Genomic DNA, 24,514 nt, shown 5'->3' on the forward strand with positions numbered 1-24,514 from the left:
ATATATAGTGACAAACTGACAGAAGGCATAATAATAAATAATAAATGTAAATAAACTGTATAATTATGATGTGTGGTTGATTACATCAATAACATAGGCTCTTGACATTACATACATTTTTTCTCAGAGGTAGAAAGTTCTCTTAACTTTACACTGCTATATAAAAGTACATCATCTCATAGTTAGGAAAACCATCTACCACTGAGAAGAAATATTTGTATTATCCAGTGCTTAATCGGGTCTCAATTAAAAAATGAAATGCTTTCGTGTTTTCATGTGTCATGTGGGTTTAGAAGACAATGAGAATAGCAGAAAAAATAAATCACTCTCAATTGCCTTCGATGGTTTTAAAATTTTCAAAATTGATCGTTATTGTCGATCAGCACGTTTCACAGAAGGAACAGCCAATTCTTCTATATATTACAGTTACCATGGTTACTATAACTACTTAGAAGTCTAAGGTCATTCCGTGTTAGTCCGTATTTATCAAAGTTTGGATTATTTTGTGATGGATTGTAACTTAACAACAAAGATAGCACGGACTGACCTCAGACTTACAAACAGTTGTATAAGACCCATATATGGAACAATTTCCTGTACCTTCTATTCAATGTACATGTACTAACTGAGAAAACTGGTAACTTGCAAACTTGCCTTTAATGGATAACTGAGATTTAGAGAGAAATTAAGAGAGAGAGAGAGAGATGTAAAAACATGTATAATTAATACAAGAAGCCCATGGGCCACATTGCTCACCTGAGAAAACATAGTCATAATAAAATCAGCTTTATTGAGTCATATACAAAATATTTGAACAATTTTGTAAATGAGGTCCAGTATAAAAATATCTTAAAACTCTACCCCCTTATGTGGCCCACACCGTACCCTCAAGGTTCATGATTTGAAGAAACCTGAATCTGCGAATGCTTTCATACAAGTTTCAGCTTTTCTGGCCGATTGGTTTCTAAGGAGAAGAATATCAAAGACTTTTCTCTATATATTCCATTAAAAAAATTTGACCTTCTCACCCAAATGTGGTCCCACCCTACCTTTAGGTTAATGATTTGAAAAACGTGAATCAACTATATCTGAGGATGCTTCCATACAGTTGCAATTAACAGATTTTCTGGCCAATTGGTTTCTGAGAATAAGGTTTTGAGAGATTTTTCTTTCTTTTCCTACGTAAAAATTCGACCCCCCAATGTGGCCCTACTCTAACCCCGGGGATCATGATTTAAACAAATTTAAATCTACTCTACCTGAGAATGCTGCCACACAAATTAGAGCTTTTTTGGCCAAATGGTTTGAGAAGGAAAATTTCAAAGATTGTGCTGTATACAATCCAATGTTAAAATTAGACTCCCATTGTGGCCCATCTTATAAGATTAGGTAATTACCCCCGGGATCATTTTTTGAAGAAACACAAATCTTCTCTATTTGAGGATGCTTCCGCACAAGTTAAATTTTTCTGGCTGAACGGTTTTTGAGTAGAAGATTTCTTATTAAAAAATACCAAAACATTTTTAATAATTCTTAATTATCTCCTCTTGAAAGATGACGTAACCATTCATTTAAACAAACTTTAATCCCCTTTACCCAAGAATGCCATGTGCTTAGTGTGGTTAAAATTGACCTAGTGGTTCTGGAGTCTAAAATATAAAAAGTATATGGACAGATCGACTGATGGACAGACAGACGTCGAACAAAAAAAATGATCAGAATAGCTCACTTTAGCTTCTAGCTTAGGTGAGCCAAAAATGGTTCCTTTTGGTGATTCATATGGGCTATGAAGGTAGAAATCATTGCAGAAAAAAAAATACATTACCCACTGGGTTATTTATGTTTTTTATCTGCAACAGTAGTTACCATCACACCCACATGTACCACCAAAGAAAGCATTTTTTTTTAAAAATAATTTCAAAATTTATAAACAAAAAGTTATGAATTTTATGAACAACTTGATAGGCTTTATAAGGATCAAATAACATTAGTTTTAAGGTACAAACCTCCCAATGAAAGTCTGTAGATTCTAAGCTAAATTGCTATGTAGGTAGTAGTTACTTTCCAGCTGTTATTATCTGCAGGGTCTGAAAAATGCAGAAAATTATAAGTCATTGTGAAGAAACCTAATTATATGTTTAGTACATTTACTGTATTACATTTAAAGATTTTATCTTTATTAAAGTCCTAAGACAGCAACTGCAACACCAGTAATATTTGTTGATTACTTGATGATTAAATTTTTTCTATGAATAAGAATATCTAATGTTGAAAATTCAAAATAAGAAAACTGCACTTCTGATTTTTTGTTCACCAGTAAAATGTATGAGTTATCTTTCTTTGACCTCAGTCACTGATGGATGAGTTATTTCCCTTTATTAGTCTGATGATACCAAGTTGATATTCAGGCAGGCTTCTAATAAAAAATCATCTTACATTCTTACATAACTAACAGTACTTAAAAATTAGTTGATTTTGTGACACTCTACCTATACCTGTAAATACGTATAAAGTGTGACCCTTATCATGGATCCAATGCTTGACCAGCTGACTGCTCAGTGAGCTGCTCAGTGATGACATCCTACTTCAGAAAATTGAGTTGCTGGAGGGAAATGCCTTTCAGACCTGTGATCAAATTTGGAAATAATTGGTGATAGTTGAAAATAAATTAGTTTAAAAAAAAACACATTTTTTTCCCTCAGTTTTAACATACATAATATTCTAGCAGCTAGAGTTTTTGCAAATTTTTGTATATATCAAGATAGAGGCAACCCCCCCCCCAAAAAAAAAACTAGAACTGTCCTAATGGGACTAATACCCCCGCTAGGCTAATTTCAAATGGGACAAATAATTGAATTGAATAATAATTAAGGTTTGGAACACATACAAAAAAAAAATTCTAGAAATGTAAAAAAAAAAAAAAAAAAGTTAACAAAGAAAAACTAAAATCAAAATTGTCAGAATTTCACTGTAAATACATATCTATAACAGTAATACATTTACAAATGTATGTATTTGATGATATATTTTTTTAATTTAATTGATTCAAAGAAAAACCCAACAAAATGACAATAACCCCTCCCTTTGCAGTGAATAGAAATACCGGTAGCCAAGCAATGCTCTTCTGTTGATAAAACTTTCAATATCTTTCTAATAAGAGTCTTGACAGATGCAATTAGTTGTTTCAAATTTTCCTCACTTTCTCCTATGGCACAATTGAACTCCTAATCAGAAAATTGATCCCATAGGACTATGATTTTCTTTGATGAGCTTGTTAAATTTAATAAACTCCCAAAACATTACCATAATTACCATACTATGTAAAAATATGTAAAAAAGAAAATTTAATATTACAAACAATTTTAAAATTGCCAAAACACTTCAATCATATCAGTAATTTTGAATTTCATTTAAATTAATGCCCAATAGGGTCACTTCATCAAATTACTTGACAAATAAATTTAAACAACCTCTAAAAATAGTTTAACTTCTTTATTAATAATTATATTATTTATTTCCTTATAATGATAGACCTTTTGGTTTACATGAAACAGTTTTAAAATAGCCCCAAAACCATCACCCATTTTACAGATTATCAATTTCCCCTAAACACATGCTCCATCTGAACCATGGCTCAGATAATGGCTCCCTTGGGACAAATGAATTCAGCCACACTTGTCTTTGATGTTCTCATTAGCTCCTAAGAATTTATCATTGACAAACAAAAACTTTGCATTGTCAGTTGATAGAATACTTATAAAAAATAATTTTTTTTTTATCAATTAAGACATAAAGACAAAAAACTCCATCTGGATGTATTTATATAAATATATTTTAGAGTGTTTTCTATTAATTAATTAATAAAATCTGTAAGGATTACCTCCCTTACTTTTCAACATTAGTGTACAATATATAGAACTAGATTCGATCTCGTTGCGAGCAACGAGTGGGTCTTCCGTCCAATTTTTGAATAGATAAGATTAAACTTATCAATTCAAAGATAAAATCATAGATCTAAGCGAAAAAAAGAGAAAAAAATTTTGCGGCACTCGAGGCTTGAACCCGGGTCGCCTGGGCCATGTCCACGACTATAACGACTGAGCTACTCGGACTCCGCTTCAGAACTTTGACGCTTAATTTCTCGAGAATGCCTTGATCGATTTTAAAACAAATTACATATTCTGAATCAGTAAAAGGGTCACTATCATCTAATTTGAAAAAATATATCTAAACAAAAAGTTGAAAATTTTCATTTTTTAAATTTGCTTCCGGTGACGACCGGAAGTGACGGCCAACATTCTCTTGACCGAGGTGCAAAAGGATATTGCTAGATCTATCATCTCTGAAAATTTCAGTTCTCTATCTTTACTCGTTTTTGAGAAACATCGCCAACAAAATTGACTTTTAAAAATCGTAAAACGACGTTAACTTCCGACCGGAAGTGAATTTTTAAAAATTGTTCCTGCGGTATAAAATTCATATGACTAGGCATCAGCCCTGAAAATTTGAAGGAAATCGAACGAGTCATCTCCGAGAAATCGCCTGCACAAAATTTGTAAGACAAAAAAAGAATAATAATAATAATAACTAGACACGATCTCGTTGCGAGCAACGAGGAGGTCTTCCGTCTGATTTTTAGAAGGAAATATGACATCATCGACTTTGATTTTTTACAACAAAACATGATATGGAAAAAGGAGTGAAGTACTAATGCTTTATTGTATCGCTTTTTATAAGTTCTCTTACATTGCTGTTTTAAATACTTGCATTTCTACCAATTAAGATGAAAAAGATTTATCATGTTCACCTCTGGTCCCTAAAAACCCTTATTGGGTAACACAAGAGAAAATCATTATATTGTTAGGATATATAAACGTATTATACCTAACCTAGCTTTAATAACCATTCACAAAATTACTCCCATTAAAGGGCTATAGATAAAAGATTTTAGAGCCCTTTGATCCCCTAATTTAAGGGGCCAGCCCCTTTTTCTTGATATCAAATGAAAGGTCATTTAATTCTGAACACATTTTGTAAACGTGTTTAAAAATGTGCTACTGTTCTGGAGATATATGAGAAAGAAGGTTTTAGGGGCCGATCCCTTATCTCCTTATATGGGCCGTTTGACGAAATTTTGAAAGTTGCATAGTGTTAAAAACATCATTTTGTACAACTTATCATCCGTAATGCATTTCAAAATATTTTTCCTTTAAAACCCTTAATTACGAAACACATGATAAAACCATTACATTGCTTAGATACATACCTGTGAGATAAACACATTTGCTTTTATAACATTTCACAAAATATCTCTCAGTAAAGGGCTACAGATTAAAGACTTTAGAGCCCTTTGGTTCCCTTATTTGAGAGGCCAGCCCCTTTTTCTTGATATCAAATGAAAGGCCATTTAATTCTGAACACATTTTGTTCAACAAGTGTTTAGAAATTCGTTACCGTTCTAGAGATATATGAGAAAGAAGGTTTTAGGGGCCGATCCCTTATCCCCTTATAGGGGCCGTTTAACGAAATTTTCAAGGTTGCATTTTGTTAAAAACATCTTTTTGAACAACTTTTCTTCTGTACTGCATTACAAAATATTTTTCCTTTCTGAGATATGGATGATTAAAAGTTTGGACTTTTGGCCCCTAAAAACCCCTAATTACATAACACATGATAAAATTATTACATTACTTGGATACATAACTGTAAGATAAACATATTTGCTTCTATAACCTTTCACAAAATATCTCTCAGTAAAGGGCTACAGATTAAAGACTTTAGAGCCCTTTGATCCCCTTATTTGAGGGGCCAGCCCCTTTTTCTTGATATTAAATGAAAGGTCACTTAATTCTAAGCAAATTTTGTTCAACAAGTGTTTAGAAATTCGTAACCATTCTGGAGATATATGAGAATGAAGATTTTAGGGGCCGATCCCTTATCCCCTTATAGGGGCCGTTTAACGGTATTTTCAAGGTTGCATTTTGTTAAAAACATCTTTTTGAACAACCTTTCTTCTGTACTGCATTACAAAATATTTTTCCTTCCTGAGATATGGGTGATCGAAATTTTGGACTTTTGGCCCCTAAAAACCCCTAATTACATAACACATGATAAAATCATTACATTACTTTGATACATAACTGTAAGATAAACATATTTGCTTCTATAACCTTTCACAAAATATCTCTCAGTAAAGGGCTACAGATTAAAGACTTTAGAGCCCTTTGGTTCCCTAATTTAAGGGGCCAGCCCTTTTTCTTGGTATCAAATAAAAGGTCACTTAATTCTAAACACATTTTGTTCAACAACTGTTTAGAAATTTGTTACCGTTCTGGAGATATATGAGAAAGAAGATTTAAGGGGCCGATCCCTTATCTCCTTATAGGGGCCGTTTATCGAAATTGTGAAGGTTGCATATCGTTGAGAACATCATTTTGAACAACTTTTCTTCTGTACTGCATTTCAAAATATTTTTCCTTTCTGAGATATGGGTAATCAAAATTTTGGACTTTCGGCCCCTAAAAACCCTTTATTACGTAACACATGGAAAAATCATTACATTGCTTGGATACATAACTGTGGGATGAACATATTTGTTTCTATAACATTTCACAAAATATCGTTCAGTAAAGGGCTACAGATTAAAGAGTTTAGAGCCCTTTGGTCCCCTTATTTGAGGGGCCAGCCCCTTTTTCTTGATTTTAAAAGAAAGGTCTGGTAAATAGAAACTATTTTTACGTTACATGTCTTAACAAAATATTTTTCAGAAAATAGATAATTAAAGAAAACCACAAAAAATTACGACGTTTTTTTAATACCAATTTTCAGGTCCAGGCGAGCTTCGGCGCCTTTCAAGCCAGATCAAAATGAAAATAAAATTGCAAATCTACACTCTTTTGTCTACTATCCCAGAAATTTTGAACTCAATATCTTTCATAGTTTAGGAGAAGTTAGAGGAACAAGCCAGCCCTCTTAAAATCGCTAAAACGTCAATATCTCGAAAACGGAAGTGACGTCATCAATATCATTAAAAACCTATAAGGTTCCGATCACTATCTATTATATCTAGAAGTTTCATGAAAATCGGTCGAGTCGTTTCTGACAAATCGCGTGCACAAAATTTGTAAGAAAAAAAAAGAAAAATAATAATAATAATAATAGGGAAAAAGAAACCGAACGAAAACAATAAGGTCTTCCGTTGGAAACGGAAGACCTTAATAAGAAAAGTGAAAAAGAAACATTACAATAATAGAAGGGTCTTCCGCTGAAGACGGAAGACCCTAATAAGAAAAGTGAAAAAGAAACAATAGAATAATAGAAGGGTCTTCCGCTGAAGACGGAAGACCCTAATAATAAAAGGCTGTTTTTGTCTAAATCTTAAAGGAAGAGTGTTTTTCAACTTGTACTACATTCAAACAACCCCTTTATGTTGAATATTTTAGTTAGAAAATCAAAAAAAAAAAAAAAAAAAAAAAAAAATGGAAAGAAAGAAATAGAGAGAAAGAAGAAATCTTAGCTCCGGCGAGGCCTTTGCAGGTGTCATAACAGTATTTCAGCAAAGGTTCACGTCAAAACATGGCTGACGCGAAATAATTCCCGAATTTCTCTTTGAATTTGGGGCGTTTCCGCCCGGGACAGGAGCTGAATTTTTGTATGAGATGAGGAACGATGTGTGAGATGTCTGACTACACAGGTTTGGTAACAGTGCAAAGTCATTTGAAATATTGATGCGTGTTTTTGTCTGGAGGGGGGTGAAAAGACCCGAGCTTGATTTTCGTCGTAAATAAATCGAAAGTAGAATTTTGAGGTGTGGATCTCGGATTCGGTTAACGACAATTAGGGGAAGTAAAGTCCTAAAGCAATGACTGATGCATTTTACACATGTATTTCAGTGTTGAGATTTTTTTTCGTGTCGTTTACTATTGTGTTTGACTGTTTTATTTCAACAGGATTGATCAAATCATTATAAATGTAGAAATAACGAAATCAGTAACACGTAATTTTATTCGGTAAAAATTTGATGACAGTAATTTTCCACAATTCTAACATTCATAAGTAGTTCACACGCTATCGTAGATACAGACTAAACAGAAAACAAGAAATATACATGCAACAGAAATATTACGCGGCTGCTTACATCCCTTGTACTATGTAAATTTTAAGTCCTCGTACAGGCTATACTTGCCGCTTGATCTCAGGAATTTCTTCTGAATTGATCAATCCGCTGCATATTTGGCAGATAATAAGAATGGGGTCCGAGGTACATTTACACAAAATTTCATCAGGATTGAGTGAAGGGCTCGGGAGTTAGAATTTTTTTCTACAGTACATGTCAAGCACGCCAATCGAAACTCAAATGTCCAAAAATTCATAACTCTCTTAAAAGTGAACGAATTGGTCTGGTAATTAGTACAGTAATCTAGAATGGTACTAGGTTGAAAATAAAGGTTCAAGATGAAAGATTCAGTCAAATCAGTCCAGAAAAACTTAATGATTTTGTGAATAAGGGGGGGGGGGGGGTCGGCGCGTTTAGTGTGTACATTTTATTTCCGCGTATAGGCTATAAGCGCCGTTTGATTCCTCTTAATTGTTCAATCCGCTGCATATTTGACAGACAATAAGAATGGGGACCGAGGTTTATATTCACGAATTTTCATTAGAATTGAGTGAAGGACTCGGGAGTTAGATTTTTTTTTGTACAGTACATGTCAAACAAGACGATTGAAACTCAAATGCCAAAAAGTTCATAACTCTGTTAATAAGGAACGAATTGGTCTGGTAATTAGTACAATAATCTAGAATGATACTAAGTTGATATTAAAGGTCAAAGAGCAAAGATCAAGTAAAATCGGGTCAGGAAAACTAAATGATTTTATGAATTGGGGGGGGGGGGGGGGGTCGGTCAGTGACTTCTATATTAAACGGAGAATATTAAATTCTAAATATCACATATAACACAATTTTTAAACAAAATACATATGTTAGAACAATGTATAAGCGTTGTTTTAAAGATGTAACTTTTGATTTTTTTCAACATCTTAACTTTATTTCAGTATGAATACATAGCTATGGATCTCAATACTCAAATACGGGGAAAAGAGATATTATTGTAACTTCTTTTACTAAATCAAAACAGAAAAGAACAGAATCCATCATTTTAAAGATTAAAAAATCAGATCTAAGCACAAAAAGAGGGGGAAAGAAATTCGGCACTCGGGGCTCGAACCCGGGTCGCTTAGGCACATGACCACGACTCTAACGACTGAGCTACTCGGACTCTCGCTTCAGGACTTTGATGCCTAATATCTCGAGAACGCGTTGATCGATTTTTAAACAAAATACATATTCTGAATCAGTAAAAGGGTCACTATAAGATGTAAAAATCTCAAAGAAAAATTTAAAAAAATAAAAAATTGGAAAAATTCAATTTTTCCAATTTCTTTCCGGTGACGACCAGAAGTGACGGCGGACATTCTCTTGACCGAGGTGCACCAGAAAAACGGTAGATCTATCATCTCTGAAATTTTCAGCCCTGTATCTTTGCTCGTTTTTGAGAAACCTGACAGACAAAATTGAGTTTTTCAAATCGTAAACGGACGATAACTTCCGACCGAAAGCGTATTTTCAAAAACGGATAAAAAACAATCAACTTCAGATAAAATCGCGTTTATCCTGAAAATTTGAATGAAATCGATTAAGCCATCTCTGAGAAATCGTCTGCACAAAATCGGTAAGAAAAAAAAAGAATAATAATAAGAAAAGTGAAAAAGAAACAATAGAATAATAGAAGGGTCTTCCGCTGAAGACGGAAGACCCTAATAATAAAAGGCTGTTTTTGTCTAAATCTTAAAGGAAGAGTGTTTTTCAACTTGTACTACATTCAAACAACCCCTTTATGTTGAATATTTTAGTTAGAAAATCAAAAAAAAAAAAAAAAAAAAAAAAAAAATGGAAAGAAAGAAATAGAGAGAAAGAAGAAATCTTAGCTCCGGCGAGGCCTTTGCAGGTGTCATAACAGTATTTCAGCAAAGGTTCACGTCAAAACATGGCTGACGCGAAATAATTCCCGAATTTCTCTTTGAATTTGGGGCGTTTCCGCCCGGGACAGGAGCTGAATTTTTGTATGAGATGAGGAACGATGTGTGAGATGTCTGACTACACAGGTTTGGTAACAGTGCAAAGTCATTTGAAATATTGATGCGTGTTTTTGTCTGGAGGGGGGTGAAAAGACCCGAGCTTGATTTTCGTCGTAAATAAATCGAAAGTAGAATTTTGAGGTGTGGATCTCGGATTCGGTTAACGACAATTAGGGGAAGTAAAGTCCTAAAGCAATGACTGATGCATTTTACACATGTATTTCAGTGTTGAGATTTTTTTTCGTGTCGTTTACTATTGTGTTTGACTGTTTTATTTCAACAGGATTGATCAAATCATTATAAATGTAGAAATAACGAAATCAGTAACACGTAATTTTATTCGGTAAAAATTTGATGACAGTAATTTTCCACAATTCTAACATTCATAAGTAGTTCACACGCTATCGTAGATACAGACTAAACAGAAAACAAGAAATATACATGCAACAGAAATATTACGCGGCTGCTTACATCCCTTGTACTATGTAAATTTTAAGTCCTCGTACAGGCTATACTTGCCGCTTGATCTCAGGAATTTCTTCTGAATTGATCAATCCGCTGCATATTTGGCAGATAATAAGAATGGGGTCCGAGGTACATTTACACAAAATTTCATCAGGATTGAGTGAAGGGCTCGGGAGTTAGAATTTTTTTCTACAGTACATGTCAAGCACGCCAATCGAAACTCAAATGTCCAAAAATTCATAACTCTCTTAAAAGTGAACGAATTGGTCTGGTAATTAGTACAGTAATCTAGAATGGTACTAGGTTGAAAATAAAGGTTCAAGATGAAAGATTCAGTCAAATCAGTCCAGAAAAACTTAATGATTTTGTGAATAAGGGGGGGGGGGGGTCGGCGCGTTTAGTGTGTACATTTTATTTCCGCGTATAGGCTATAAGCGCCGTTTGATTCCTCTTAATTGTTCAATCCGCTGCATATTTGACAGACAATAAGAATGGGGACCGAGGTTTATATTCACGAATTTTCATTAGAATTGAGTGAAGGACTCGGGAGTTAGATTTTTTTTTGTACAGTACATGTCAAACAAGACGATTGAAACTCAAATGCCAAAAAGTTCATAACTCTGTTAATAAGGAACGAATTGGTCTGGTAATTAGTACAATAATCTAGAATGATACTAAGTTGATATTAAAGGTCAAAGAGCAAAGATCAAGTAAAATCGGGTCAGGAAAACTAAATGATTTTATGAATTGGGGGGGGGGGGGGGGGGGTCGGTCAGTGACTTCTATATTAAACGGAGAATATTAAATTCTAAATATCACATATAACACAATTTTTAAACAAAATACATATGTTAGAACAATGTATAAGCGTTGTTTTAAAGATGTAACTTTTGATTTTTTTCAACATCTTAACTTTATTTCAGTATGAATACATAGCTATGGATCTCAATACTCAAATACGGGGAAAAGAGATATTATTGTAACTTCTTTTACTAAATCAAAACAGAAAAGAACAGAATCCATCATTTTAAAGATTAAAAAATCAGATCTAAGCACAAAAAGAGGGGGAAAGAAATTCGGCACTCGGGGCTCGAACCCGGGTCGCTTAGGCACATGACCACGACTCTAACGACTGAGCTACTCGGACTCTCGCTTCAGGACTTTGATGCCTAATATCTCGAGAACGCGTTGATCGATTTTTAAACAAAATACATATTCTGAATCAGTAAAAGGGTCACTATAAGATGTAAAAATCTCAAAGAAAAATTTAAAAAAATAAAAAATTGGAAAAATTCAATTTTTCCAATTTCTTTCCGGTGACGACCAGAAGTGACGGCGGACATTCTCTTGACCGAGGTGCACCAGAAAAACGGTAGATCTATCATCTCTGAAATTTTCAGCCCTGTATCTTTGCTCGTTTTTGAGAAACCTGACAGACAAAATTGAGTTTTTCAAATCGTAAACGGACGATAACTTCCGACCGAAAGCGTATTTTCAAAAACGGATAAAAAACAATCAACTTCAGATAAAATCGCGTTTATCCTGAAAATTTGAATGAAATCGATTAAGCCATCTCTGAGAAATCGTCTGCACAAAATCGGTAAGAAAAAAAAAGAATAATAATAAGAAAAGTGAAAAAGAAACAATAGAATAATAGAAGGGTCTTCCGCTGAAGACGGAAGACCCTAATAATAAAAGGCTGTTTTTGTCTAAATCTTAAAGGAAGAGTGTTTTTCAACTTGTACTACATTCAAACAACCCCTTTATGTTGAATATTTTAGTTAGAAAATCAAAAAAAAAAAAAAAAAAAAAAAAAAAATGGAAAGAAAGAAATAGAGAGAAAGAAGAAATCTTAGCTCCGGCGAGGCCTTTGCAGGTGTCATAACAGTATTTCAGCAAAGGTTCACGTCAAAACATGGCTGACGCGAAATAATTCCCGAATTTCTCTTTGAATTTGGGGCGTTTCCGCCCGGGACAGGAGCTGAATTTTTGTATGAGATGAGGAACGATGTGTGAGATGTCTGACTACACAGGTTTGGTAACAGTGCAAAGTCATTTGAAATATTGATGCGTGTTTTTGTCTGGAGGGGGGTGAAAAGACCCGAGCTTGATTTTCGTCGTAAATAAATCGAAAGTAGAATTTTGAGGTGTGGATCTCGGATTCGGTTAACGACAATTAGGGGAAGTAAAGTCCTAAAGCAATGACTGATGCATTTTACACATGTATTTCAGTGTTGAGATTTTTTTTCGTGTCGTTTACTATTGTGTTTGACTGTTTTATTTCAACAGGATTGATCAAATCATTATAAATGTAGAAATAACGAAATCAGTAACACGTAATTTTATTCGGTAAAAATTTGATGACAGTAATTTTCCACAATTCTAACATTCATAAGTAGTTCACACGCTATCGTAGATACAGACTAAACAGAAAACAAGAAATATACATGCAACAGAAATATTACGCGGCTGCTTACATCCCTTGTACTATGTAAATTTTAAGTCCTCGTACAGGCTATACTTGCCGCTTGATCTCAGGAATTTCTTCTGAATTGATCAATCCGCTGCATATTTGGCAGATAATAAGAATGGGGTCCGAGGTACATTTACACAAAATTTCATCAGGATTGAGTGAAGGGCTCGGGAGTTAGAATTTTTTTCTACAGTACATGTCAAGCACGCCAATCGAAACTCAAATGTCCAAAAATTCATAACTCTCTTAAAAGTGAACGAATTGGTCTGGTAATTAGTACAGTAATCTAGAATGGTACTAGGTTGAAAATAAAGGTTCAAGATGAAAGATTCAGTCAAATCAGTCCAGAAAAACTTAATGATTTTGTGAATAAGGGGGGGGGGGGGGGTCGGCGCGTTTAGTGTGTACATTTTATTTCCGCGTATAGGCTATAAGCGCCGTTTGATTCCTCTTAATTGTTCAATCCGCTGCATATTTGACAGACAATAAGAATGGGGACCGAGGTTTATATTCACGAATTTTCATTAGAATTGAGTGAAGGACTCGGGAGTTAGATTTTTTTTTGTACAGTACATGTCAAACAAGACGATTGAAACTCAAATGCCAAAAAGTTCATAACTCTGTTAATAAGGAACGAATTGGTCTGGTAATTAGTACAATAATCTAGAATGATACTAAGTTGATATTAAAGGTCAAAGAGCAAAGATCAAGTAAAATCGGGTCAGGAAAACTAAATGATTTTATGAATTGGGGGGGGGGGGGGGGGTCGGTCAGTGACTTCTATATTAAACGGAGAATATTAAATTCTAAATATCACATATAACACAATTTTTAAACAAAATACATATGTTAGAACAATGTATAAGCGTTGTTTTAAAGATGTAACTTTTGATTTTTTTCAACATCTTAACTTTATTTCAGTATGAATACATAGCTATGGATCTCAATACTCAAATACGGGGAAAAGAGATATTATTGTAACTTCTTTTACTAAATCAAAACAGAAAAGAACAGAATCCATCATTTTAAAGATTAAAAAATCAGATCTAAGCACAAAAAGAGGGGGAAAGAAATTCGGCACTCGGGGCTCGAACCCGGGTCGCTTAGGCACATGACCACGACTCTAACGACTGAGCTACTCGGACTCTCGCTTCAGGACTTTGATGCCTAATATCTCGAGAACGCGTTGATCGATTTTTAAACAAAATACATATTCTGAATCAGTAAAAGGGTCACTATAAGATGTAAAAATCTCAAAGAAAAATTTAAAAAAATAAAAAATTGGAAAAATTCAATTTTTCCAATTTCTTTCCGGTGACGACCAGAAGTGACGGCGGACATTCTCTTGACCGAGGTGCACCAGAAAAACGGTAGATCTATCATCTCTGAAATTTTCAGCCCTGTATCTTTGCTCGTTTTTGAGAAACCTGACAGACAAAATTGAGTTTTTCAAATCGTAAACGGACGATAACTTCCGACCGAAAGCGTATTTTCAAAAACGGATAAAAAACAATCAACTTCAGATAAAATCGCGTTTATCCTGAAAATTTGAATGAAATCGATTAAGCCATCTCTGAGAAATCGTCTGCACAAAATCGGTAAGAAAAAAAAAGAATAATAATAAGAAAAGTGAAAAAGAAACAATAGAATAATAGAAGGGTCTTCCGCTGAAGACGGAAGACCCTAATAATAAAAGGCTGTTTTTGTCTAAATCTTAAAGGAAGAGTGTTTTTCAACTTGTACTACATTCAAACAACCCCTTTATGTTGAATATTTTAGTTAGAAAATCAAAAAAAAAAAAAAAAAAAAAAAAAAAATGGAAAGAAAGAAATAGAGAGAAAGAAGAAATCTTAGCTCCGGCGAGGCCTTTGCAGGTGTCATAACAGTATTTCAGCAAAGGTTCACGTCAAAACATGGCTGACGCGAAATAATTCCCGAATTTCTCTTTGAATTTGGGGCGTTTCCGCCCGGGACAGGAGCTGAATTTTTGTATGAGATGAGGAACGATGTGTGAGATGTCTGACTACACAGGTTTGGTAACAGTGCAAAGTCATTTGAAATATTGATGCGTGTTTTTGTCTGGAGGGGGGTGAAAAGACCCGAGCTTGATTTTCGTCGTAAATAAATCGAAAGTAGAATTTTGAGGTGTGGATCTCGGATTCGGTTAACGACAATTAGGGGAAGTAAAGTCCTAAAGCAATGACTGATGCATTTTACACATGTATTTCAGTGTTGAGATTTTTTTTCGTGTCGTTTACTATTGTGTTTGACTGTTTTATTTCAACAGGATTGATCAAATCATTATAAATGTAGAAATAACGAAATCAGTAACACGTAATTTTATTCGGTAAAAATTTGATGACAGTAATTTTCCACAATTCTAACATTCATAAGTAGTTCACACGCTATCGTAGATACAGACTAAACAGAAAACAAGAAATATACATGCAACAGAAATATTACGCGGCTGCTTACATCCCTTGTACTATGTAAATTTTAAGTCCTCGTACAGGCTATACTTGCCGCTTGATCTCAGGAATTTCTTCTGAATTGATCAATCCGCTGCATATTTGGCAGATAATAAGAATGGGGTCCGAGGTACATTTACACAAAATTTCATCAGGATTGAGTGAAGGGCTCGGGAGTTAGAATTTTTTTCTACAGTACATGTCAAGCACGCCAATCGAAACTCAAATGTCCAAAAATTCATAACTCTCTTAAAAGTGAACGAATTGGTCTGGTAATTAGTACAGTAATCTAGAATGGTACTAGGTTGAAAATAAAGGTTCAAGATGAAAGATTCAGTCAAATCAGTCCAGAAAAACTTAATGATTTTGTGAATAAGGGGGGGGGGGGGTCGGCGCGTTTAGTGTGTACATTTTATTTCCGCGTATAGGCTATAAGCGCCGTTTGATTCCTCTTAATTGTTCAATCCGCTGCATATTTGACAGACAATAAGAATGGGGACCGAGGTTTATATTCACGAATTTTCATTAGAATTGAGTGAAGGACTCGGGAGTTAGATTTTTTTTTTGTACAGTACATGTCAAACAAGACGATTGAAACTCAAATGCCAAAAAGTTCATAACTCTGTTAATAAGGAACGAATTGGTCTGGTAATTAGTACAATAATCTAGAATGATACTAAGTTGATATTAAAGGTCAAAGAGCAAAGATCAAGTAAAATCGGGTCAGGAAAACTAAATGATTTTATGAATTGGGGGGGGGGGGGGGGGTCGGTCAGTGACTTCTATATTAAACGGAGAATATTAAATTCTAAATATCACATATAACACAATTTTTAAACAAAATACATATGTTAGAACAATGTATAAGCGTTGTTTTAAAGATGTAACTTTTGATTTTTTTCAACATCTTAACTTTATTTCAGTATGAATACATAGCTATGGATCTCAATACTCAAATACGGGGAAAAGAGATATTATTGTAACTTCTTTTACTAAATCAAAACAGAAAAGAACAGAATCCATCATTTTAAAGATTAAAAAATCAGATCTAAGCACAAAAAGAGGGGGAAAGAAATTCGGCACTCGGGGCTCGAACCCGGGTCGCTTAGGCACATGACCACGACTCTAACGACTGAGCTACTCGGACTCTCGCTTCAGGACTTTGATGCCTAATATCTCGAGAACGCGTTGATCGATTTTTAAACAAAATACATATTCTGAATCAGTAAAAGGGTCACTATAAGATGTAAAAATCTCAAAGAAAAATTTAAAAAAATAAAAAATTGGAAAAATTCAATTTTTCCAATTTCTTTCCGGTGACGACCAGAAGTGACGGCGGACATTCTCTTGACCGAGGTGCACCAGAAAAACGGTAGATCTATCATCTCTGAAATTTTCAGCCCTGTATCTTTGCTCGTTTTTGAGAAACCTGACAGACAAAATTGAGTTTTTCAAATCGTAAACGGACGATAACTTCCGACCGAAAGCGTATTTTCAAAAACGGATAAAAAACAATCAACTTCAGATAAAATCGCGTTTATCCTGAAAATTTGAATGAAATCGATTAAGCCATCTCTGAGAAATCGTCTGCACAAAATCGGTAAGAAAAAAAAAGAATAATAATAAGAAAAGTGAAAAAGAAACAATAGAATAATAGAAGGGTCTTCCGCTGAAGACGGAAGACCCTAATAATAAAAGGCTGTTTTTGTCTAAATCTTAAAGGAAGAGTGTTTTTCAACTTGTACTACATTCAAACAACCCCTTTATGTTGAATATTTTAGTTAGAAAATCAAAAAAAAAAAAAAAAAAAAAAAAAAAATGGAAAGAAAGAAATAGAGAGAAAGAAGAAATCTTAGCTCCGGCGAGGCCTTTGCAGGTGTCATAACAGTATTTCAGCAAAGGTTCACGTCAAAACATGGCTGACGCGAAATAATTCCCGAATTTCTCTTTGAATTTGGGGCGTTTCCGCCCGGGACAGGAGCTGAATTTTTGTATGAGATGAGGAACGATGTGTGAGATGTCTGACTACACAGGTTTGGTAACAGTGCAAAGTCATTTGAAATATTGATGCGTGTTTTTGTCTGGAGGGGGGTGAAAAGACCCGAGCTTGATTTTCGTCGTAAATAAATCGAAAGTAGAATTTTGAGGTGTGGATCTCGGATTCGGTTAACGACAATTAGGGGAAGTAAAGTCCTAAAGCAATGACTGATGCATTTTACACATGTATTTCAGTGTTGAGATTTTTTTTCGTGTCGTTTACTATTGTGTTTGACTGTTTTATTTCAACAGGATTGATCAAATCATTATAAATGTAGAAATAACGAAATCAGTAACACGTAATTTTATTCGGTAAAAATTTGATGACAGTAATTTTCCACAATTCTAACATTCATAAGTAGTTCACACGCTATCGTAGATACAGACTAAACAGAAAACAAGAAATATACATGCAACAGAAATATTACGCGGCTGCTTACATCCCTTGTACTATGTAAATTTTAAGTCCTCGTACAGGCTATACTTGCCGCTTGATCTCAGGAATTTCTTCTGAATTGATCAATCCGCTGCATATTTGGCAGATAATAAGAATGGGGTCCGAGGTACATTTACACAAAATTTCATCAGGATTGAGTGAAGGGCTCGGGAGTTAGAATTTTTTTCTACAGTACATGTCAAGCACGCCAATCGAAACTCAAATGTCCAAAAATTCATAACTCTCTTAAAAGTGAACGAATTGGTCTGGTAATTAGTACAGTAATCTAGAATGGTACTAGGTTGAAAATAAAGGTTCAAGATGAAAGATTCAGTCAAATCAGTCCAGAAAAACTTAATGATTTTGTGAATAAGGGGGGGGGGGGGTCGGCGCGTTTAGTGTGTACATTTTATTTCCGCGTATAGGCTATAAGCGCCGTTTGATTCCTCTTAATTGTTCAATCCGCTGCATATTTGACAGACAATAAGAATGGGGACCGAGGTTTATATTCACGAATTTTCATTAGAATTGAGTGAAGGACTCGGGAGTTAGATTTTTTTTTGTACAGTACATGTCAAACAAGACGATTGAAACTCAAATGCCAAAAAGTTCATAACTCTGTTAATAAGGAACGAATTGGTCTGGTAATTAGTACAATAATCTAGAATGATACTAAGTTGATATTAAAGGTCAAAGAGCAAAGATCAAGTAAAATCGGGTCAGGAAAACTAAATGATTTTATGAATTGGGGGGGGGGGGGGGGGGTCGGTCAGTGACTTCTATATTAAACGGAGAATATTAAATTCTAAATATCACATATAACACAATTTTTAAACAAAATACATATGTTAGAACAATGTATAAGCGTTGTTTTAAAGATGTAACTTTTGATTTTTTTCAACATCTTAACTTTATTTCAGTATGAATACATAGCTATGGATCTCAATACTCAAATACGGGGAAAAGAGATATTATTGTAACTTCTTTTACTAAATCAAAACAGAAAAGAACAGAATCCATCATTTTAAAGATTAAAAAATCAGATCTAAGCACAAAAAGAGGGGGAAAGAAATTCGGCACTCGGGGCTCGAACCCGGGTCGCTTAGGCACATGACCACGACTCTAACGACTGAGCTACTCGGACTCTCGCTTCAGGACTTTGATGCCTAATATCTCGAGAACGCGTTGATCGATTTTTAAACAAAATACATATTCTGAATCAGTAAAAGGGTCACTATAAGATGTAAAAATCTCAAAGAAAAATTTAAAAAAATAAAAAATTGGAAAAATTCAATTTTTCCAATTTCTTTCCGGTGACGACCAGAAGTGACGGCGGACATTCTCTTGACCGAGGTGCACCAGAAAAACGGTAGATCTATCATCTCTGAAATTTTCAGCCCTGTATCTTTGCTCGTTTTTGAGAAACCTGACAGACAAAATTGAGTTTTTCAAATCGTAAACGGACGATAACTTCCGACCGAAAGCGTATTTTCAAAAACGGATAAAAAACAATCAACTTCAGATAAAATCGCGTTTATCCTGAAAATTTGAATGAAATCGATTAAGCCATCTCTGAGAAATCGTCTGCACAAAATCGGTAAGAAAAAAAAAGAATAATAATAAGAAAAGTGAAAAAGAAACAATAGAATAATAGAAGGGTCTTCCGCTGAAGACGGAAGACCCTAATAATAAAAGGCTGTTTTTGTCTAAATCTTAAAGGAAGAGTGTTTTTCAACTTGTACTACATTCAAACAACCCCTTTATGTTGAATATTTTAGTTAGAAAATCAAAAAAAAAAAAAAAAAAAAAAAAAAAAATGGAAAGAAAGAAATAGAGAGAAAGAAGAAATCTTAGCTCCGGCGAGGCCTTTGCAGGTGTCATAACAGTATTTCAGCAAAGGTTCACGTCAAAACATGGCTGACGCGAAATAATTCCCGAATTTCTCTTTGAATTTGGGGCGTTTCCGCCCGGGACAGGAGCTGAATTTTTGTATGAGATGAGGAACGATGTGTGAGATGTCTGACTACACAGGTTTGGTAACAGTGCAAAGTCATTTGAAATATTGATGCGTGTTTTTGTCTGGAGGGGGGTGAAAAGACCCGAGCTTGATTTTCGTCGTAAATAAATCGAAAGTAGAATTTTGAGGTGTGGATCTCGGATTCGGTTAACGACAATTAGGGGAAGTAAAGTCCTAAAGCAATGACTGATGCATTTTACACATGTATTTCAGTGTTGAGATTTTTTTTCGTGTCGTTTACTATTGTGTTTGACTGTTTTATTTCAACAGGATTGATCAAATCATTATAAATGTAGAAATAACGAAATCAGTAACACGTAATTTTATTCGGTAAAAATTTGATGACAGTAATTTTCCACAATTCTAACATTCATAAGTAGTTCACACGCTATCGTAGATACAGACTAAACAGAAAACAAGAAATATACATGCAACAGAAATATTACGCGGCTGCTTACATCCCTTGTACTATGTAAATTTTAAGTCCTCGTACAGGCTATACTTGCCGCTTGATCTCAGGAATTTCTTCTGAATTGATCAATCCGCTGCATATTTGGCAGATAATAAGAATGGGGTCCGAGGTACATTTACACAAAATTTCATCAGGATTGAGTGAAGGGCTCGGGAGTTAGAATTTTTTTCTACAGTACATGTCAAGCACGCCAATCGAAACTCAAATGTCCAAAAATTCATAACTCTCTTAAAAGTGAACGAATTGGTCTGGTAATTAGTACAGTAATCTAGAATGGTACTAGGTTGAAAATAAAGGTTCAAGATGAAAGATTCAGTCAAATCAGTCCAGAAAAACTTAATGATTTTGTGAATAAGGGGGGGGGGGGGGGTCGGCGCGTTTAGTGTGTACATTTTATTTCCGCGTATAGGCTATAAGCGCCGTTTGATTCCTCTTAATTGTTCAATCCGCTGCATATTTGACAGACAATAAGAATGGGGACCGAGGTTTATATTCACGAATTTTCATTAGAATTGAGTGAAGGACTCGGGAGTTAGATTTTTTTTTGTACAGTACATGTCAAACAAGACGATTGAAACTCAAATGCCAAAAAGTTCATAACTCTGTTAATAAGGAACGAATTGGTCTGGTAATTAGTACAATAATCTAGAATGATACTAAGTTGATATTAAAGGTCAAAGAGCAAAGATCAAGTAAAATCGGGTCAGGAAAACTAAATGATTTTATGAATTGGGGGGGGGGGGGGTCGGTCAGTGACTTCTATATTAAACGGAGAATATTAAATTCTAAATATCACATATAACACAATTTTTAAACAAAATACATATGTTAGAACAATGTATAAGCGTTGTTTTAAAGATGTAACTTTTGATTTTTTTCAACATCTTAACTTTATTTCAGTATGAATACATAGCTATGGATCTCAATACTCAAATACGGGGAAAAGAGATATTATTGTAACTTCTTTTACTAAATCAAAACAGAAAAGAACAGAATCCATCATTTTAAAGATTAAAAAATCAGATCTAAGCACAAAAAGAGGGGGAAAGAAATTCGGCACTCGGGGCTCGAACCCGGGTCGCTTAGGCACATGACCACGACTCTAACGACTGAGCTACTCGGACTCTCGCTTCAGGACTTTGATGCCTAATATCTCGAGAACGCGTTGATCGATTTTTAAACAAAATACATATTCTGAATCAGTAAAAGGGTCACTATAAGATGTAAAAATCTCAAAGAAAAATTTAAAAAAATAAAAAATTGGAAAAATTCAATTTTTCCAATTTCTTTCCGGTGACGACCAGAAGTGACGGCGGACATTCTCTTGACCGAGGTGCACCAGAAAAACGGTAGATCTATCATCTCTGAAATTTTCAGCCCTGTATCTTTGCTCGTTTTTGAGAAACCTGACAGACAAAATTGAGTTTTTCAAATCGTAAACGGACGATAACTTCCGACCGAAAGCGTATTTTCAAAAACGGATAAAAAACAATCAACTTCAGATAAAATCGCGTTTATCCTGAAAATTTGAATGAAATCGATTAAGCCATCTCTGAGAAATCGTCTGCACAAAATCGGTAAGAAAAAAAAAGAATAATAATAAGAAAAGTGAAAAAGAAACAATAGAATAATAGAAGGGTCTTCCGCTGAAGACGGAAGACCCTAATAATAAAAGGCTGTTTTTGTCTAAATCTTAAAGGAAGAGTGTTTTTCAACTTGTACTACATTCAAACAACCCCTTTATGTTGAATATTTTAGTTAGAAAATCAAAAAAAAAAAAAAAAAAAAAAAAAAAAATGGAAAGAAAGAAATAGAGAGAAAGAAGAAATCTTAGCTCCGGCGAGGCCTTTGCAGGTGTCATAACAGTATTTCAGCAAAGGTTCACGTCAAAACATGGCTGACGCGAAATAATTCCCGAATTTCTCTTTGAATTTGGGGCGTTTCCGCCCGGGACAGGAGCTGAATTTTTTGTATGAGATGAGGAACGATGTGTGAGATGTCTGACTACACAGGTTTGGTAACAGTGCAAAGTCATTTGAAATATTGATGCGTGTTTTTGTCTGGAGGGGGGTGAAAAGACCCGAGCTTGATTTTCGTCGTAAATAAATCGAAAGTAGAATTTTGAGGTGTGGATCTCGGATTCGGTTAACGACAATTAGGGGAAGTAAAGTCCTAAAGCAATGACTGATGCATTTTACACATGTATTTCAGTGTTGAGATTTTTTTTTCGTGTCGTTTACTATTGTGTTTGACTGTTTTATTTCAACAGGATTGATCAAATCATTATAAATGTAGAAATAACGAAATCAGTAACACGTAATTTTATTCGGTAAAAATTTGATGACAGTAATTTTCCACAATTCTAACATTCATAAGTAGTTCACACGCTATCGTAGATACAGACTAAACAGAAAACAAGAAATATACATGCAACAGAAATATTACGCGGCTGCTTACATCCCTTGTACTATGTAAATTTTAAGTCCTCGTACAGGCTATACTTGCCGCTTGATCTCAGGAATTTCTTCTGAATTGATCAATCCGCTGCATATTTGGCAGATAATAAGAATGGGGTCCGAGGTACATTTACACAAAATTTCATCAGGATTGAGTGAAGGGCTCGGGAGTTAGAATTTTTTTCTACAGTACATGTCAAGCACGCCAATCGAAACTCAAATGTCCAAAAATTCATAACTCTCTTAAAAGTGAACGAATTGGGTCTGGTAATTAGTACAGTAATCTAGAATGGTACTAGGTTGAAAATAAAGGTTCAAGATGAAAGATTCAGTCAAATCAGTCCAGAAAAACTTAATGATTTTGTGAATAAGGGGGGGGGGGGGGTCGGCGCGTTTAGTGTGTACATTTTATTTCCGCGTATAGGCTATAAGCGCCGTTTGATTCCTCTTAATTGTTCAATCCGCTGCATATTTGACAGACAATAAGAATGGGGACCGAGGTTTATATTCACGAATTTTCATTAGAATTGAGTGAAGGACTCGGGAGTTAGATTTTTTTTTGTACAGTACATGTCAAACAAGACGATTGAAACTCAAATGCCAAAAGTTCATAACTCTGTTAATAAGGAACGAATTGGTCTGGTAATTAGTACAATAATCTAGAATGATACTAAGTTGATATTAAAGGTCAAAGAGCAAAGATCAAGTAAAATCGGGTCAGGAAAACTAAATGATTTTATGAATTGGGGGGGGGGGGGGTCGGTCAGTGACTTCTATATTAAACGGAGAATATTAAATTCTAAATATCACATATAACACAATTTTTAAACAAAATACATATGTTAGAACAATGTATAAGCGTTGTTTTAAAGATGTAACTTTTGATTTTTTTCAACATCTTAACTTTATTTCAGTATGAATACATAGCTATGGATCTCAATACTCAAATACGGGGAAAAGAGATATTATTGTAACTTCTTTTACTAAATCAAAACAGAAAAGAACAGAATCCATCATTTTAAAGATTAAAAAATCAGATCTAAGCACAAAAAGAGGGGGAAAGAAATTCGGCACTCGGGGCTCGAACCCGGGTCGCTTAGGCACATGACCACGACTCTAACGACTGAGCTACTCGGACTCTCGCTTCAGGACTTTGATGCCTAATATCTCGAGAACGCGTTGATCGATTTTTAAACAAAATACATATTCTGAATCAGTAAAAGGGTCACTATAAGATGTAAAAATCTCAAAGAAAAATTTAAAAAAATAAAAAATTGGAAAAATTCAATTTTTCCAATTTCTTTCCGGTGACGACCAGAAGTGACGGCGGACATTCTCTTGACCGAGGTGCACCAGAAAAACGGTAGATCTATCATCTCTGAAATTTTCAGCCCTGTATCTTTGCTCGTTTTTGAGAAACCTGACAGACAAAATTGAGTTTTTCAAATCGTAAACGGACGATAACTTCCGACCGAAAGCGTATTTTCAAAAACGGATAAAAAACAATCAACTTCAGATAAAATCGCGTTTATCCTGAAAATTTGAATGAAATCG

The 24,514-nt window shown here is 34.6% G+C and overlaps 1 pseudogene; it reads right to left on the bottom strand.

Moving 5' to 3' along the window:
• LOC128158154 (tripartite motif-containing protein 2-like) overlaps positions 1-24,514 on the bottom strand; it is a 275,172-nt pseudogene that overhangs the window by 170,593 nt on the left and 80,065 nt on the right.

This window comes from Crassostrea angulata, chromosome 8 (assembly GCF_025612915.1).
Source record: "Crassostrea angulata isolate pt1a10 chromosome 8, ASM2561291v2, whole genome shotgun sequence".
In the NCBI taxonomy this organism is placed as follows: Eukaryota; Metazoa; Mollusca; class Bivalvia; order Ostreida; family Ostreidae; genus Magallana; species Magallana angulata.